General features: G+C 43.6%; 1 long non-coding RNA gene across 1 annotated transcript in view; it reads left to right on the top strand.

Annotated features, from left to right (window-relative positions):
* Window positions 1-20,102, top strand: part of LOC132377147 (uncharacterized) — a 153,453-nt gene that overhangs the window by 40,347 nt on the left and 93,004 nt on the right. Inside the window, exons 2-3 of the long non-coding RNA XR_009506542.1 lie at window positions 5,956-6,133; window positions 14,199-14,340. This is a non-coding gene — a long non-coding RNA (uncharacterized LOC132377147). The remainder of the gene's footprint in view (window positions 1-5,955; window positions 6,134-14,198; window positions 14,341-20,102) is intronic.

A 20,102-nucleotide genomic window follows, 5' to 3' on the forward strand; every position in this document is an offset into this window, starting at 1 on the left:
AATGACTTTCTAGTGTTTCTTTGGATATGTGTTAGATTGATTTTTAAGATTACTGATTTGCTTTTAATCAGTAATAGAAAATTATTCTAGCTGGGTTCTTTTCAAATAATATAACTTCTAACTATGTATGACTCAACTTTTAACAAATATTTACAGAGGATTACTTGAAAGATATGCAGTCCACTCTTTAGATAATGTAGATCTTATTCTTGGATCCACATCAGGTAAGTCTAATACCACGGGTAAATGAGTTTGGCTTTCCTCCTCTATCACCTGATAGAATTGCTGTCCTAAATTGAGCTTTGGAATATCTGTCACCCTCAGTGACCCTACGGAAGTTGCCATAGAAACTTAGTGTTGCTTGGATTGCTGGAAAGCTGTTGAGGGCACTGGGAGACTGCCTTTTATGAGGACTTGGAGGGGAAAGATCACTCAAGTCTCAGAACAAGGAAGAGTAGAGTATTCCTGAGGAACTGGTTTTTGATCTTTTGTACAATGTCAATTTTGTAACTTTCACATTTTCATTTTTGCTGTGTTTCATAGGAAGCTCACAGCCTAATTTAGAGCCTACTTTTGAAAATTTTATAAGATCAGTGTAAATAACTGAGTACTGACTTTCCTTCTACATGAATCTCCTTTCTTCTTCCTCTCCCCCATTTTCTCCTTATACCTTATTTCTTTATCAAATTTAAAAAGATTTTTTACAGTGGGTAGATTTTGTAAGTCACCTAAAAAAATATTTTAATGATATGCGGTATATCCCCACCATTCGTATCATATTTAATGATATGCATATTTAATGATAGGAGGTATGTCCCCACCATTCCTTCCTCTCTTGTGTGGCGTCCCAGGGACGATACTTCTGGGGTATTTTTGGAGGAGGGGAGCAGCGAGGACTGTCCTAAACCGTCATCTCAGCCAGTTCAGACGGAGCTCAACAGTTTCACGTGCCCCTCCTCCCTGGGATGGGCTCCTCCCCCTGTGGCGTGGCCCCTCCCACTGCGGTGTGACCCCCTCCAAAGCACTCAGCCAACTGTTGATGTATAACTTCAACCCCTTCTGCCCTGGCGTGGAGATCTGCTGGTGGGAAGACGCTGAACCGGCCGCAGGTGCAGGCATCATTTCTGCTCCTCCCGCTAGTACTCTACATGCTAGGCGCCGGCAGTCTGTCACGCGGACTCTTCCGCAGGCCGCCTGCATCTCCAGCCTCCCTCTGTGCCATGCCCCACGCCGATGGCGGGGGGCAGGAGGAGGCCCCCTTGGGAGGGTTGTCCTCTGCCCACCCCTCTCTCCCCTCCTCTTCCAAATTCAGTTCCCTAGAGCCTTGCTTGTTGATTCTCAAGAGCATCATTTGGAAGAAAGGGAAAAAAACCCCAGCTGAATATTAACTGTGTTTTTCTCTTTATATTTCTGCTAAGAGAATCGTAATTCTCCTGGGCAATATGCAGGCCTCTGACTGACGAGGAGAGAGTGAATAGAGGAAGAAAAGCATAGTAACTGATTTATCTAGATTTATAGGGGTGAAATACATGCATATATATGTATTTCAAGTGTGTATACATTTAGAATAGTTTATTTTATAGATATCTGTATGTGTGTATGTGTGTGTGTAGTATATATGTATGTATGTATGTGTGTGAGTGTATCTCTCAGATCTAATTGTGTCATGCTTTAAAAGCCTTCCATAGTTCCCTCTTGTAATAGGACAAAGTCTAAACTCTCCTTGGCACCTCCTCCATACACACCCTCCTCCTGGTCAGGCTGCCTCCCCACCCCCACACGGGAGATACTCTTTGGCCTGCTGTGAACCTAGCCCTTTTCCCTGTCTCAGCCTTTGCAGAAGCTATTCGCTCTGACTACCCAGCTCCCGGCTCCCTCCCCGTCAGGTGCCTCCCTTGGAAAGTTCTATTCATTCATCTCGAATGAGCTCACTGTCCCTCCTGAGCTAAGCCTGTTGAGATGCCAGTGCCTAGCGCAGTGCAACCAACACTGGATGAACTCTCAGATCTCCCCCACCCCCAGGGAGACATGAGTGCCCTCCTGTCTGCCCCAGACACTCAGCCCACTAGTCCCTCCTGAGAGCATTTCTTAGGTGCCTGCGTCTCCCATTACAACCCTCAGGACAGGGCCCGTGCTCCTCCTCCAAAAGAGCATTCTCAGCGTCCTGCACAGGGCCTGGCACATGGTTGCCACCCAGTGCATGCTCCTTGAATGAATGAATGTGTACTTATAGATCACTATCCATGTGACAGATAAGCTGGAAACTGAAAGCAAAATGTTGAAGGCCTTACCCAAGAAGCAATAATCAGGAACAGTGGTAAAGGCTCCCACACAGATGACTAGTTCACTGTGGAAAACTGAATTTGGTTTGCAAAGACGTAGACACCACCACAGCTCTCGAGGAAGGCAGTGGCTGTTTCTTTTTGGGTCGTCCCCCCCCCATCATCATGGGCGATCTGTGGGTATAATGGATTCATAGTTCCTGTAGCAACCAGAAAAGCAGCACCAGGGAAGGAGGTCAGGGGCCCCTCCCCCGGTCTGGGGGAGACCCTCTAACTGCCAGCTGCCCCCCAGACGTGAGCAGAGGGCTCTGCTGCTGCTGCTGGGTCCAGGGCCCACCCCTCTAAGCTTCAGATGGCTCGCGTCCATACGCGTGTTGGGGGAAATTCAAAGCTGCACTTCCAATTTCCCACTCCCATTAGCCGTTACACTCTTGGCAGGTTTTTCAGCCTTCTTGATTGCTAGATCTGGGCTTCAGGCCTGGTGAGCCCTGGATGCACCTATAAGATTGCAACAGGGTCAAGGATATTTTCATATTCTGGGACTGAGCAGCCTTCTAATTATTCTCTTTATTATCATTTTTCCGATTTCCTATTCCTTCTTTCCTTGTATTAAATTTCTAACATCTATCAGTACATAAGATCCATGACAGCACAGTACTGTGAACAGCAGCTGGTACATGGTAGATACCTTTTTGGATAGAAAATGAATGAATGAATGAATGGCTGTGTATTGGAACAAAATGAATGAAGGCTGTAGGTACTCCTTTGGTTGTTTTTTCAACTGGACTATCTCCCTGTAATCTGTGCTGGCTTAAGTCTGGCTCTGTCTGAGGGCTAGATGAGCTGGTCTAATTCTTCTGGCCTCAGGATTCTAGGACAGTGAGGCAGGGGAAGAAGGAAATGAGGGGCCTGAGAGAAGAGGTGGCTGGAAGGCCTTTCGGGAGCCTCACTGCCCAGTGAGATTTCCTCTGGCAGCTTACCCCCACTGGCCAGGAGCCTGCGCCTGCCCGCTCCACAGAAGGAGCTTGGCTGTGGTTACACCGCCAGGCTCCAAAGTCAAGAGCAGTGAAGGGAGGAGGGGCTTGCTCTGTGGGGCCAGGGGTTGGGAGGAGGGGCTTGCTCTGTGGGGCCAGGGGTTGGGAGGGGGGTTGAAGGGCAAGGGGTCCGGGCTCCATGTGGCATCCGGTTTTAAACAACTCTACTTAGAAATAGAAGAAATCTCTCCGGGAAATGGGAGGGCTCTGGCATGCTGCCCAGGCCTGAGGAACAGCAAGTTCCTGCCAACTTGTGACGGAAGTGGGGGATTTGTGGGAAGGGCAGAGGGAAGAGGGCATCGAAGGGAGTGGACACAACCCAGCAACATTTTTCCTGGTTAAAAACCCTGTTCGGAGGTAAACATGTTTCTGAAAATGAAGAGGGTTTTTATTCTTCCAGGCCAGCCTACTTCCTAGGCTGGGAATAATGCAATTATTCCCAGGTGTGTGTGTTTGTTTTCGAAGAAGGAATATTATAAACTATTCATGGTCCCTGCCTGAGAATGCTTTGGAACAATGGAGTGCAAAAATCAGCCCCACCTCTTCGTGTTTCTGAGGCATGAACACGCCTTCTAGATTTTCTCTTCCAGGACAAGGCTGAGAAACTCTCCTGGGAAGCTCCTTTCCAGCCCATTAGAGCCAGAGCCAATCATGGCCTCTTCAGGGCTTTTTTAGGCTGGGGAGGGTAAGGGATACAGATGTGCAGACAATCTGCCTTGGCTGACTGCTCTGGCAAGGTGAACTCAGGGAAGGAAAGCTCTGAGGGGGAGCAAGGGGCCTTGATGAAGAGGGGGAAAGGAGTTACACATTTATAATTGCAGAGAGGTCTAAAATCAGCATGGTTCCAACGAGACCCTAAGTGGATAAACAGACTCTCAGTCTGCAATAATTCATTCTCCTGTGCAGAACCCCAACCCACAGCTGTCCCTGGTGGGTTGGGGCATTTCATAATCTCTTTGACTTCAGAGCCTCACGGTGGCCTCCAGAGCCAAGGGAGCCCCCTCTTTTCAGGAAGTGGACTGTTAATCTGGTTCACCTGGGAAGCCCACCTGGAAAACCTGTGTGAGGTCAGGGGAAGGCAGAGGGGAGGAGTGGATGCTTTTTAAGCCCACCCCCTTCACGAGGCTTTCTGAGAAGGTGGATCGTCTATGCTGCTGTAGGAACTCTCAAGTGTTGCTGGTGGGAAGGTGACTCGGTACAACCACTTGGGAGAACTTGTCGCATTATACAGCGAAGACGAAAATGCAAAACCAACCCAGAAATTCCATTCCTAGTTATTTGTCCTAGAGCAGCAGTTCTCAAACCTTTTGGTCTCAGGACCCCTTTTCACTCTGAAATATTGTTGAGGACCCCAAATAACTTTTGCTTGGGTGAGTTATATCGACCAATATTTACCATATTAGAAATTAAACCTAAGAATTCAAAAACTTATTAATTCATTTAAAAGTAACAATAAAAACTCATTACACACTAACAACGTTTATGGAAAATAACTATATTTTCTAAAACAAAACAACTTAGTGGGAAGAGTGACATTGTTTTATAGTCTTGCAAATCTGACTTAATAGAAGACAGCTGGAATTCTCATATCTGCTTCTGCATCTGTGTGTTGTGATATCTCATGTAGGTGGTGGAAAACTCCACCATTTACTTATGAGAGATTGAGAGTAAAAAAGCCAAAAAAAACCTTTGTATTATTATGAAAATAGTTTTGACTTAACAGACTTCCCCTGCCCACCCCCCCACCCCCCCGCTGAGATCATCTCAGGGGCTCCCAGAGGTTCTCTGCTATTCCAGAGAACATTTCTTACTTCTCTCCCAGTAGATATATACAAGCATGTTCAGAGTGGTATTATTTATAACAGCAAAAAGAAACTCAACTTAAATGTTTATAAATAGTAGAATTGATAAATAAATACTATGAAATATTCATAGTATTGCTGAGTCTCACAGACAATACTTTACAAAAAACAATAAAATATGATTTCATATTTATAGAGATTAAAAACATAAAATATATTATTTAGTGATAAAAATATATGGCAAAACCTTAAAGGAAAGCAAGGATAGTGGTTATCTCTGGGGAAGAGGGAAAGGAATACCACTGCCAAAGGATATACATGAAGTTTCAGAGATATTTCTGTTTCAGTTATGATGAGCTAGTTATGCTTCAGTAACAAACAGCCCCTGAAAACTCAATGGCTTAGATACAACAGAGGTTCATTATGGGTCAGCTAATAGGGACTTCATCAATTGGTGTGTCTCTAGTAAGTGTGGTGGGGGGAGGGAACATGACAAGGCATGCACTGGCTCTTAAAGGCCATCTAGGAGAGGCACTTGTTGCTTCTGCTTACATCCTATTGGCCAGAGCAAGTCACATGGCCATGTATAACTTCAAGGGAGTGGGGAAGTGCCATCTGATCATGTGCCCAGAAGGAGGGAAACTGAGACATTCGGGTCATTTGGTATTGTTCTACTTCCTTAGGACCATTTGGCTTTAAGTGGAGTGGTAGGTTCATAGGTATTTGCTTAATTGTTATATACATATAAATTTGTAGAAAGATTTATGCTTATTATTATATACTATATATGTATATATGTCTTATTTAAATATATATGTATCTTTATTTCTTTTTTAGGTATAAAATATTGGAAAGAAAGAAACAAACAAAAAGAGAGAAAAAAAAGAATAGGCCTTTAACTGTGGTGTACAAATTCATATATTTGGATAAAGAAAAATGAAGGCCAAGAGAGGAGAGTGTGAGAGCTAAATTGAAAAACATTTGGAATTCCTGGAGCAGCGGTCTTTAAACTGGGGTAAGCATATTCCCAGGTCCATGAAGACATTCTAAAAGGTTCCAATACAGATTCTATTAAAGAATCAATTTCTAGATACTCAGTTCCAGATGTCCTCTTTACTAAAACTGGTCTCCCTGAGAATACTCCTGTGTTTGAGCTATTCTCCTTTCCCCTTTCCTCTTTTCAAAGTGTCCTTTTCCCATGTTTTTTCAGAAGAAAGATGTGGTCCATCCTGTCATTTTGTCATTGGTAAAAATCTCCAGACTCCAACCAAAGAGACAATTCAAAGTACTGGTTCTAGCTGAGAAAGTAAATTACTCTAAAGATAGGATTACAAATCCGTTTGCAAATCAGATATTATCCCATCATTTTAACAAAGGTGGAGGAGAAACTAATGAACATTTAATAATATCACATGATAAATGATTAATAATAATATTGTCATTATGCATGAACTCAGAAAGAATTCAGAGAATCAAATAATACCACTACAATAAAATCCCTCCATTCTGAACAAGTTTTCTTGGCACTTATATTTTTAAAAGTGAAAAATTAAAGCTAGAATTGAGGCTGAACCCACTCTCATTCTAGAGAGAGTAATCTTCATCCATGGATATATGGATAAAACAGCACCAATGCTTTCTCATTAAGACAAGCATTTCCTAATAAAATTCTTTGGGATAATAGTATTTTATCAAAATATTTAATAATTGTGTGATATATTTATGTTATTTTGATGAATTGTGTGTTACTACTAATTGTAATGATAACTCATTCTGGAAGAAAATCTTCATGCTGTAGACCAGCGCTGTCCAATAGAACTTTCTGTGATGATGGAAATGTTTTCTATTTGCTCCATCCAATACAATTTCCATCCGCCACGTGTGGCTATTGAATGCCTGAAATGTGGCTAGTGTGAATGAGGAACCGAATTTCAATTTTTATTTAATTAAAAAAATTTTAATAGTCACATGTGGCCAGTAGCTACAGTATTGGACAACACAGCTTTAGAGCTTTATGGCCACAGAAAAGGAAAAAAATTAAATTTGAATCTCTATACATTTTTAAGAGAACTATGACAAGGTGATTAATAAAATATTTAAATCATAAATTTATGTTATATTAGGGTAAAGTTCTATGGGGAAGAGAAATGGAAATACAAATTCAAGGAGATAAAGAAGTAATGTAAAATTTCTGACTGTTAAAGGAGTGAGCATTCATGATATTTTTAAAAGGATGATGGAGGGTATCAATTATTTTAATGTTTAAATTCTATTTGGATACATTTAAATCAGTGACAATAGAAATTTTTAAATGTTTAAACTATTAAAATATTTCAAATTTACAATGGACTTTAATCTTTTGCAGTTATTTAAACTTAAGATGAAAAATTTTAGATACCAACATAAAAATGTTTGAGGGGAGTGCATAGTGTCTCACGATTCTTTTGAGGGATATGAAAGCAAAATGCTTGAAGACCCCTGAACTAGATGGTGTCCATTGTTCCTTTCAACTCTTTGGATTTTGTGGATGTGGTCTAAGAGGTCACTCTAGGGAGTGGGCACTGTAAATAATATAGGAAAACAGCCCCAAAGGTAAAGCTTCCCTTACAAACAGGAGTCCTAATAAAAAAACAAAATCCAAACAAACAAGCCAAAATACAAACTCCCCTTGTCTCTCTCTTACGCGCACACATGTGCACACACACACACACACACACACTCCCCCCAACAGACCCCACTTCCACACTGGGAATTCTGGTGCAGGCGGCTCATGAACCACACTTTTGAGAAACATGGTCTTGATTAGCAACGTGGGGTGGTCTGGCCAGTGAAAAATCTCCGGAGGTGGGGCAGCCTCAAAGAGGATCATTAAAGATCAAAAATTCCTTTTGAAGTTGTTTGAATTGCTGCAGCCTAAACCCCCTTGGCCTGAATAGAACCTCAACAGACACACACAAAGGCCTCCCATGGGTGGTTGGTTTGGTTTTGGTGGAAATTGAAGCAAGGGCCTGAGTTCCACATCTGGGTGCAGACCCAGGACAGTGCACGCAGGTCGCAAAGTGACTTGAACTGAAAGAATCCAGCAGAAGCAGAGACTAGGAAGCAGGGGTGATCCCAAGAACATAAGTCTACTCTCCCCCTCCCACCCAAGGCAATAGCCTTCTCATGGAAGTGGGCCTTAGGTTGGGGTTCACATGCTTTGCGTTTTGTGAGGCACGATGAGCCCAGCTTGGTTATCCTCATTCTCCCATGGCATCCCTGCAGTGTTGCACAACTCCAGGTGTCAGGAATGGTTCAGCCCGTTCCCAGTGGCAGCAGGAGGGCAGGAGGCACAGAGGAGACTGAGCAGGCAGGGCCCTGAATGACCTCAAGTCACCGCAACCACCACCCACCCCTGGTGCTGAAGGGAATGGGAAAATATTCCCGTGACCCAGTGAGTGCTTCCCATGCAGGTGAGCGCTGACAGCAGGAGAGAGGGTGCTGGGTCATCCTGGCAAGTGAGTGGTGAGGAGAGTGTGGTCATGTTGTGGGACCTGGGATTCCAGATTGGCAGCTCTGACTCAGCCTCCAGTTGGCAAAAGTCAATTGGCCTCCCTTTCCCAAGGGCTTCCACTCTCAGCTGGGCCCTGCCCAGGTCAGGCAGGCGGGAGGCCTGGTGCTCAGCACTGGCCCTGGGACCAGCTCCCAGGAAGCAGCAAGGGACCCAGGCGGCCTTGGCACCATTTCAAAGGCTGGCTTCAGACGCTTATCAGTGGGCTTTTGTATAAGGCCCAGGCTGAGGTTGCATAAGAATGTGCAAAATGCCAGGGAAGTCAGAACAACTTTTTAAAAATGAGGCTCAGACCATAGGCAGGGTGCTTCCACACCACTTGGGCCTTAGTAAAGGAAAATGCAAACATTAGCCCAGAGGTGGAGAAAGAAACAGACACTACCCTGTAGGAAGATGGGGGGATGACTCAAAGAGACAGGGGATGCAGAGAAAGGCAGGGTCTGCACTTTTTTCTTTGACTGTTGTGCCATTTGTCATCTCTGAATGCCTCAGAGCCTGGTGTCACGTCACATGGTGAATGCCTAGGATAAGCTGAAAAGAGCTAAGAGTCAACAGCAGTGCTGATGGCCACTATGGAGAATTCTGGAGATTTTAAACTATGGTGACAAGGACAGGGAGGCATGCATGCATTTAACAAACATTGAATCCTTGAAAAAAATCTAGAAAGCACAATCATTCTCAACCTTTATTTTAATGCAACTCACATGACCTTTACCTGCATGAGTCACCCCATAGACACTGCCAGATTTTGACACAACTGTCAAATTTGTGTGCAATCCCTGGCTCTCTAGCCCGCATTCCATCTCTTCCTCTCCAGCTTATGAGCTCAGGAAGAATGCATGTAAGAGTATTGTCATTATAGGGTAAACTTGAATTGCTGTAATTCATTAAAACAGTAAATTCTTTGCAAAACTGAGAATGAAATGAAGTTGCATCTCTTTCATCAGTTCTATTACTTTGGCTCCAGCTTCATCCCCTCTATTGTAAGGATGACCTTCTCTCTTTCCCCAGGTCATTTGTCCTGTGATAAGCCCAAGAAGTCCAGGTTCCCAGGATGATTACCTGGAACCCAATGGTCACTCCTGGTCTCTTGGCCCACTGGTGCCACCTCAGATGCATGCCTTCAGGCTGGGGGCTCCTCAGTCACTGCCAAACCCAGGGCTCTTGGGTGGGCACCAAAGCCAGCAGGGCCAGAGCCTGGACAACAGCTTGCATGGTTGCTGCCGTTGCTGCCAGTTTGTAATTCCATGACCTCGTTTGAGCCCCAAAGCCTGTCCTGGTTGCTCACACTTCCTCTAACCCTGAGGCTGGGACTTCTCTTGTTGCTGATCCTGTAGTTTGTGGCACAGCCAGCAGCCCTGGTACAGGTCCCACTGGCAATTGTCCTTTGAGCCCAAGACAGGACAATCCCTGGCCCCTTGAACGCTATGCTCAGCTAAAGCTACTGCCCAACTGGAGCCACAGGGAGCCACTTCCCCTGGGCAGGCTGGGCCAGGACAGCATGTGGGGACAGGTTCCCATGTCTGCCTCTGGCTGACTGAGGACCACAGTTCCATTCTCCTCTGCATTCCTACAGCCCAAGCCCACAGCCAGTTCCTATCACTGAATGAGTTATGTGTCTTTCAAGGAGACAAACTCCTCTGGGTTTCCGTAGCAACAAAGTCCTTGGAATCCATCTCGTAACCAAGGGGTTGTGATTCAGTCTTTGAGAACTGCTGAACTTGGAGATGGGCCCTCAGCACAAAGATCTGCTCATCCCCAAACCAAGCCAAGCTCTGAAGGCATCCTCCGTCTTGTTCTCAGAGGACCGTGTCTTGTTCTCAGAGGACCGTGTTGCAGTGGTATCATGCTGTGACATCAGCCATGAGTATCGGCCACAGGTCGTGTTAGTCAGGGTTCCACTAGCTTCTGTAACAGTTAAACCCCGATTTCAGTGGTTTAACACATTAGAAGTCTACTTATCACTCACATAAGAGTCCAGTGCCAGATTCCCAGTCAGCAAGTGGCTTTTTGTCATGTGGCTATTTCCATCATGTGGCTCTTTCCATCCTAGGACCTGAAAGTCCTCTGCATCTAACTGGTGGATGTAGAGAAATCACATCCTCTTCTTTTTTTTATTGTGATAAAATATACATTAAATTTACCATTTTAACCATTTTTCAATGTACAGTTCAGTGGCATTAAGCACATTCACATTGTTCTACAACCATCATCACCATCCATCTCCAGAACTTTTTCATCTTCCCAAACTGAAACTCTATACCCATTAAACACTAACTCCCCATTCTCTGCTCTCCTCCAGCCCTGGGCAACTATCATTCTACTTTCCGTCTCTATGAATTTGGCTACTCATGTAAGTGGACACATAGAATATTTGTACCTTTGTGACTGGATTATTTTATTTAGCATAATGTCTTCAAGTTTCACCCATGTTGTAGCACCTGTTAGAATTTCCTTCCTTTTTAAGGCTGTATAATATTCCATGATATGTGTAAACCACATTTTGTTTATCCATTCATCTATTAATGGACACTTGGGTTGTTTTTACCTTTTGGCTCTTCACACCCTCTTCTTAGCCATCTTAACCTGCAAGTGACACCTTTCATTTGATCACATTCCTTAGGAGAACCTATTACATGGTCCCACCTACATACAAGGGAGGGCAGGAAATGTAGTCCCTGGCTCGGTAGCCACTTCCCAGAAGTAATTAAGCCTGTAGAAGGTGAGGCACAATTTGTTGGTGGACAACTAGCCGTCCTTCCCATCCCCTCACCTTTGTACTTCCTATAACAACTATTTAGCATGGCTCAGGAAAAATGTCTTTTTTTCCAGATTCAGTTCCTAACAGGATGAAGGTTCTGAAGTCTAAATGTGCTCTCAGTAAATAACTGTAGTAACATTTGTGTAGTCTTTTGCATTTTTCCATGTCCTTTTCATATGGTGTAGTGGTTCTGATTCTGTCTCTATTGCTTTCTCACCAGCTGATGCTTATAGAGCCTGCAGTGCTACAGTAAATCCAATAAATAGTAATTATTAATCTTCTCAGCAACACGAGGTATGATTATCTCCCCATCTGTACAGATGAAGATACTGAGGCTCAGAGAGATTACGTAACATGTTCAAAGTCAGCCAGATCATAAATGGCAACTCCATCTCTCTGTACCTCCTGCTTAGGGAGCCATCCTCATGGATTTGAGAAATAACCTTGATTTCCTTCAAAGGACACTTTGAGCCCCCAAACCAAACTCTGCCCCCAGAATACCCTCCTTGCACTAGAACTGATGGATTCTCTCCTCCAGGACCCAAGCTGAGCCCCTCTGGAGAATGTGGTAAGAGAGGGAGGAGAGATCCTGTCACGCAGGAGCCTGTCCTGTGTTCCTGGTCCCGAGGCGCTTCCCAGGACCCTTGGAGCACAAAAAATATCTTCCGATGTTGCTGCTCTCACCACTTTCCAACAACATTCCTGGAGCGCCTCCTGTGTTCCAGGCCCCAGGGATGTTCGTAGGAATACGAAATGATCCCTCTCTTCCAAAGAGTGCATTGTCCAACCACCATGAGACAGACACGGGAACGAATGCTCTCATATCATATGACAAGCAATATAGACAGACAAAGTGCTGCTGTGGGAATTTGGATGAGGGAGGAATTAATTTTGCTTTGTTGTGGCAAGCTACAGCAAGAAGGTGACATCAGTGCTGGCTGTGGACAGCTGGGAGAGGATTGGGGAGAGCTATTTTAGATACAAGGGACAGTAAAGTCTCGATGGTGTCAAAGAGCATGGTGTGTTTGAGGATAAAGAGTAGGTACTCTGAGGGTAAAGCACGAGTTGAGACAGGGTGGGGGAAGAGACTTGGGGAGATTGGGTGGGTAAAGGGCCATGATTCTGCAGATGAGGCAAGGAGCTTATTAACTGGGGGCTAATACCACCAGAGCCATCTCATACAACGCTTCCTCTGGCTGGGATGAACAATGGGAAATGGAACTGGTCACCCATTTCATTCCAACGGCACTCATTCTCAGAGGGCAGGCTCAACCCAGCCATCCTGGGGTCATCCCAGACACCACGTACCAGGGTCATTCCGAGCAAAGGCTAGCAAAGAGACCACCTGAGGGCATCGGTAGTCCCATAATGACCCTTCTCCCTTAGTCTATAGGTGAAGGACTCGTGATAGACTTTCTCTCCCTAGTTGGCTTACAGGGCCAGACTAAGCTGAATCCTAAGTTGGTTATCTTGAAGCCAGGGTCTCTATCTGATACCTGCAAAGACAGGATTGAAGCCTGGGGGGTGCCAGGACCACTGTGGCTTCTCTCGTGCCCCATGGACTGAGTGTGAAGAAGGAAGCAGAGGGAGACAGGAAAAAAGGTGGGGGAGGTGACAGGAGAATAGTGTCAGAACCCAGTTCACCATCCACGGCAGGCACTCACCAGCACCCCAGCACATGAGGCCTGGCTTTCCCACCCCCCTTATGTCAGAATGGGGACGTTTTTCTAAGTAATTTATAACTAGAGGTGGAAAGCAAAGGGATTCTGGGTTGACAGTGAACCTGTGGTGAGAAATCAAAATCTGAAGGCAGCACCTGCCCTGCCTAAGAAGCCAAAGCCCTTCTCGCATGGAGGCTGTGGGCCAGAGGTGCTTTACTGAGAACCCACCTGTGCCAACCCTGAGGGTACAGTGATGAAGGGGACATGCTTCCTGCCTCCAAGGACTTCACAGTCTGGTGGCAAAGGCAGACAGGGACACAGCTCCTAGCCTCCCAGATGCCATGCATTGTGGAAACCTTGATGAATTCTAGTCTCTTCAAATGGAAAATCTAATCAAGATACTGGGTTATCTGGCTTCCCCTTCCACAAACTGGCCCTCAGTGGGATCCATGTCTAATATTATGAAAGACACACTATATCATCCTTAACTACTCATAAATGACACTGTCAAACTGATACAAAAATCTATTCAGAAAAACAACTCAGATTATCTCATCAACACATGTCATTCTGTTGGCAAAGGCTCTAATTAATTATTTTATTTTCCTCTCCAATTTTGTTCTAGTCTTCAAATGACTTTATACAGCAAAGTTCTGGATTCCTTAATTCCCCTGAGCCCTGCCAGGTCTGGGGCTGTGGTAGTGTTCAGTGGTGTGGCTGCTGAAACATTCCGAATTCAAGGCAGGCCCATGACTGGACTTCATAAGAAATCACGAGTCTAAGCTGCTGATACCTTAGCAGAGCAAGTTTTTTAAGATCCAGGATCTATTTTGAAGGAGTGGAATAGAGGAAGTTAAGAAATGACATTGATAAGGATAAAAGGATCTTTGGATGAAAGTTATAGGAAAGTGGGTTTGGGCTCAAAACAAGGAAGAGTTTATCATAGTTGGAGCCATCCAAGACTGGTGGAGGTAGTGGGCTTTCTGTTGTTGACAGAGGCCAAGCAGAGGTGTGATGACAGTCAGAGGTTCTTATACTCGGTGGGAGGTTGAATGAGATAAACTCTACAGCCCTTTGTGCTGAACTTAAGTCTTCTCTCCGCTTTCAGCTGATGGAATAAACCTGGCCTGGCAACATCACCTCTCCTGGGCTCCATTGTATCATTGCTGAGTTGGAAAGAGGGAGCAATTGTCAGATCCCCTGCTGGCCACTGTGGGTGAACCCCAGACCATTAGCCCTGGACCTCAAAGGTGAGTGAGCATAGTCTTGGGATCTCTGCATCCTCAACTCCATCTGATGACTCCGAAGCTGCTTCAGTCCTCAACACTGGAGACCAGAAAGGCTGGTTTGTCTTGTTCTAATTATTATTTAGATGACTATTTGGCTCATTCCTGAGCAAGGCTTAAATCAAGTCAGACCTGTTAATTGAATCAAGGTTATATAATCATATTTGGGCATTTAAATGCAAACCAATTATGTTGGAGCCCAAGCATCTTATATACAAGGAGGGAGTTCTATTACATGTTGGGAATGTATGATAATACACAAAGCCTAACCCCTAAAGTGAAGGGTGGAGTACTCCAGGGCACTCCTGTTTCGATGAAGTTGTTGTAATAGTTATTGCTCTGGGCACATTCTGGGAAGATACTGGAAACATCTCAAACAAGTATGACATTGACATTACCCCAGCTTGTCAAACCCATTACATTTGGAACATGTCTTTCTGTAGCATTTGTCTTGGCATATAAATGTGTTATCAAAAATTGTAGGAGGCATTACAAGGAGCCCTCTCTTGGCCTTTCGGGTCCTCAGCATTCCCTGCTCCTCTCCCTTGACAAACATATGCCTAGGGCCCAATTAGGCATTTCTGTTTTTCACTTGGGCCTCTTTCTAGTTTCCAGGCTGAGTCTGCAAGCCTCCAAATCTTGAAGTCCTCAAATATTAGCCTCCTCTGCAAAGAGGAGGAAAACACGGAGGAGTAGGTAAGGAAGTCATTGACGAGTTGAGGGGGGACTAGTAACATAAAGCAACACATCAGGAAGAAGGCACCAGACTCAAGACTGAAGTGTTTGTCCCTAAACGCTCTAAGACTCATCCAGGCATAACAGCCTCGGGGGGCTTCTAGCCCAGAGGCTCCCCGTATATTCTGCGCTCCGCGCTTGGAGGGTGAGATACCAGATGCCTGTTTTCTGTCCAGTGATAAGAACTGAGCTGGCAGGCTTTGTCAGGATCACTCAGCCTGAAAATCAATCAGATGCCATCACTGGAGATGAGGAAGAGGCATTTTCTGCTCTCACATTTTGTCTATGTCTCTGACACGAAAGCATCAGTTGCCTCTGAAGAGAAGCATTCTGGGGAGAGTTTCACCTTCACCACCATCCTGGTTAGGGAGCTCTTACAGCCTTGGAATTGCAAAAGTCAGGGAGGGGCCACTCACTAGAGGTGGGGACCTTGCTGCAGGTTTCGTTGTAAACACATGGTTGAAATGTGTCACACGTGGGCAGGCATGCTAGTGTGTCCAAAATCAGCCTCTAGCCAGAGGACACTGACTTCAGCAAGACCAAATGAAACAGCAAGCTGATTTTTTTCAATAGGTTTCATCAGACCCACAGAGGACTAATCCTAAACCTGATTTTGGATTACCCTTTTCTTGCTAGGAATTATATTAAATGATTCTATCTGGAACTGAAGGTCTTGATAGACTGGTGTAGCTTCTCAGTCTTTTGAGAATCTGCTATCAAGGGCTCATACTTATCCCAGGTCAGTCCTTAACCCCCTCCCCTGCAGGGCACCTGTGACACAGGCAAGCGCATGATGTCTGGCAAGGCTGGCAGGACTGTTAACTTTAGGTGAGAATGTGGGTGTTACCACATCAGAGTAGATCTGAGAAAATATTCCAAACCAACCTGGCCACACTGGGAGCTCAGTCCCTAAGAAAGAATCAAGATAAGGGCGACCATCTTACCTCTGAGAGGGCAGTGCAGGGTAAAGGCCACGCCTGCTAAGTGCAGAGCTCAGGGAAGACGGAGGCTCAGCTGGGCCCTGCTCAGTCACTTGATGGACTTCCATAAACGCTACGCTGGAGACTAGGGCATGTGAAGTAGGAAAGAACACCATCTCTGCCCTGAGCTCTGAGATGGTGGCTGTAAGCCCCCAAGATGCCTGCAGAGCTGAAAGGTGGCCTACATGTTGCTTGGCTGAAGGATAATAGACTCAGGCCTAAACTTATTTGCCTCATTCACCCAGAGAGCTCTGACCAGGAGCTACTTTCAGATGACATAGATCCCCACAAGGCGCTTTCCTCTTGCCTGTGACACTTCTAAGAGTGACTCTTGCCACATGACTGTAGTGACAAATAGAGCTTTTCTCCAATGATGCCATTGAGAATTCCAAACTTCCCAAAAAGGAAGAGGCTATGACTGGGAATACAGACTTCCCAGTGTGTATCCTACTTCTTATACTCCCAGACCTGTGGGCATAAAAGGAAATCTTAGAAGGATGAGTATCCTGAAAATGAAAAGAAAAATACTTTTCAAGTTATGAAATCTCGTTGTTATCATTGCTAGTTTAAAATATATGGTGCTGCTTAAGTTTCTAACACAAGAGGTGGCCAGACTCAGAGTTCAAAGTACCTAAGTGGTTGTTTTGGTACAGGTATTTTAAGGACACTTAGTGGAGAATATTGGGGCAATAGGTTGGTAGTCACTTTCCCAGCAGTGCTCTGAGGTCTTGGGTCTCATAAAAGATAATCATAATTTCTCCTTTTAAGGAAAATTGAGTCTAAATGTAGTTTTTCCTTCCTCTAACTCCTTATTTCCTAATCCTATCCATTCTTCAAGACCTAGCTCAAATGCCACCTCCTTTCATAAGCCTTCCATGATTAACTTTAGTTGGAATTTCCCTCTCCCTCGTCTAACTCCCATGGCACTTTATCTACACCTCTCTGATGGCCACTTTCCACTTTCTATAAAGTAAGTTACACACTTGTTTTATGTTAATACATTTCAAAAGATTGAAATCTTACAGAGTATGTTCTTTGACCACAATGGAATTAAATTAAAAATTAATAAAATAACTAAATAATTCTAAATATTTGGATATTAAATAACATACTTCTCAATAACCATGGATTAAAGAAGAAATTTTAAGAGAAATTAGAAAATATTCAAATTGAATGTTAATGAAAATTCAATATTACATTTCAAAATTTGTAGGGTGCAGGTAAAGCAGTGCTTAGAGAGGAATTAATAGCACTAACCTGATCATATTAGAAAAGAAGAAAGGTTTAAAATTAATTATCCAAATTATCACTTTAGAAAGAAACAAATAAGGAAATTAAACCCAAAGAAAGTAGAAAAAAATAATAAAGACAGAAAATCAATATATTAGAAAACAAATTATAGGGATTTTCAACAAACTTGAAAATTGGTTCTTTGAAAAGTTTCATAAAATTTATAAACCCCTAGCAAGACTGATCAATTTTTAAAAAAAGAGAGAAAATGCAAATTACCAATATATGGGATGGAAGAAAGGCTATCATTACCAATCCTACAGGCATTATAACGGTAATAGGGAAATACTATGAACAACGTTACGCCAATAAAGCTGATAACAGGTGAAATGAACAAATTCTTTGAAAAATACAACTTACCAAAATTGACACAGAAGAAACAGAAAATCTAAATCATCTATATTTTAGAAAGAAATTGAATTTCACTATAAGAAGCTTGCCACAAAGAAAACCCTATGCCTAGATGATTTCACTTGCAAATTATTGATTAAGGAAAAAAATATAAATCTTGCATAAACTCTTTCAAAAAGGGAGAAAAAGGAAAAGTTTTCAAATTCATTTTATGACATCAGCATAACCCTGATATCAAGACCTGACAAAAACATCTAAGGAAATGAAATGACAGACCAATATACCTGTGAACATAGACACAAAAATCCTTAACAAAATATAAGCAAATGGAATGCAGCAATACATAAAAATAATAATTCATTGTGACCAAGTGGAATTTATCCCGGGAATATATATAAAATGCATAAAACCCCTCTTTAGTAAATTTTCTTTGAACTTTTAAATGTTATGGACATGTTTTATTATATTGGTTTCTAGCATCTGTTAAGAACCAATCTCAGGATTACATAAAACTTCTTTTACTATTTTTGTAATTTCCTGTGTCTATAATTATTTCAAAATAAAGAGTAAAAAACAAACTAATCAAAAACAACAACCAAGTTCAAGAACACCATAACAAATCTTTATTGCAAAATTATACTTGAATGAAGTATTACATTTCTTGTGGAAATCAGCTCTATTACAAATTTAGAAACCATTTAAATATGGGTTTGAAATATCTGCGTATTGAGCAATACTTACACATTTATGAAATAACATTATTTTCCCCAAACATGTTCTTTTTCTTTATTTCCCATATTTAATCCTAGTTTTAAGTGCCTTTTAATTTCAAAATTGTCCTATCTTTGTAAGATAAAATCTGAAAATTTAATATTTTATTTCTTGTTGAAAAATAATTTTCAAGCCATAACTCAGGGAGGGGTAAAGCTCTGAACGCAGGTCCAGCTTGCTGACTTCTGTAAAAGAGGCCACAGCACAGCATCCCCCCATATTCCCTTCTGAACTGGCCCCCTGCAGTGGCGAGAGTAGTTTGTTGGGTCATCACTGTGATCTGGTGTCAGTGGAATTGGGGGAGAGAGTGGGAAGAGGGGAATGGGCCCTGTATTTGTGGCTAAGGTTAGTTGGACTTCATACTCCAGGCAAAAGAGAGTCACTAAGGCTTTTAACAGTGAGAAACACCATTAATCTCTGTTTAGGAAGGTACCACATTTCATCTAATCTAAGGTACCTGATTGTGTAATCTACCATTATTATGAGTACCTCTAAAAAAGAGGAAAGTGCAGCTCAGAGAGATTAAGTCACTTGCCCAAAGTCACACAGGTAGAAGCTGGACTTTGAATTCAGGTAGTCCATCTCCTGAGCCAGCACTCTTTATTGCCACACTATTATTCACACTCACAAAAGGCAAAGGAGGCTGACAAAACTGTAGGGATGTCAAATAAGATTAGGTCATCCATGCCCGGCACAAGAACAATTTGTAAAGGGAACGGTGTGGTGGGCAGAAACCAGGTTGCAGCAGGTGGCAGAGGGACTGGGTTTGAGGAAGGAGAAACACCACGGTGGACCTCTTTCATGAGGTGCAGCAATTAAAAGGGGTTGGTGGTTGAATTTTTTTTTTTTTTTTTTTTTTTTTTTTAGAGTTGGGAAGGATTTGGGCAGCCTTACTGGTTGAGGAGAAGGAGCCAGGGCAAAAAGAAAATAACCAGGGCCGGGAAATCTGCAGAGGTAACAGGAATAGGATCAGGAGTGGAGGTGAAGCCTGGAAGAGACAGGGGACACGTCCTCTTAGGCTGAACACACGGACCCAGGGCAGTTTGGAGGTACCGGCACGTTTACGGGAGCAGGAGGTCGAGTGGCTCATACACTGTTTCCTTGGTGGAACAGGTGGTGAGACCATTAGCTGAGAGTGAGGGAACTAGGGCCTTGATGATGAGGTGCTTTGGTATGGTGACTATGGAAAACAGGAAAGAAAGGGACAAGGAGCTAGACCCCACATTCCCCCAGGAATGTCCTCCAAGACTTTAGCCATATTATGCATTTCCAACTCATTCCACAAAGCAACCTCTGCTGCCAAATGCCTGACTCATCCTGAGAGGAACAGTCCACATCTCACCTGTGGGAGTAGCTTGCGGACATGCTTGGCTGGTGCCATGGCATTACTGGAAAGCAGATTTGGTTCCTTTCTTTAGGAGGAGCGATTAGAAAAGAGTGTAGTTTCTAGATTCCTAGATTGAATCCTGGCTCCGATATGCCCCAGCTGTGTGACTTTGAGTAAGTGACTTAACCTCTCTGTGCTTCAACTCCTAATCTGTACAACAGGGATAAAAATAGTGCCTATCTTATAGGAGTCTTGTGAAGATTAAGTGAAGT

Source organism: Balaenoptera ricei, chromosome 13 (assembly GCF_028023285.1).
Source record: "Balaenoptera ricei isolate mBalRic1 chromosome 13, mBalRic1.hap2, whole genome shotgun sequence".
Taxonomy (NCBI): domain Eukaryota; kingdom Metazoa; phylum Chordata; class Mammalia; order Artiodactyla; family Balaenopteridae; genus Balaenoptera; species Balaenoptera ricei.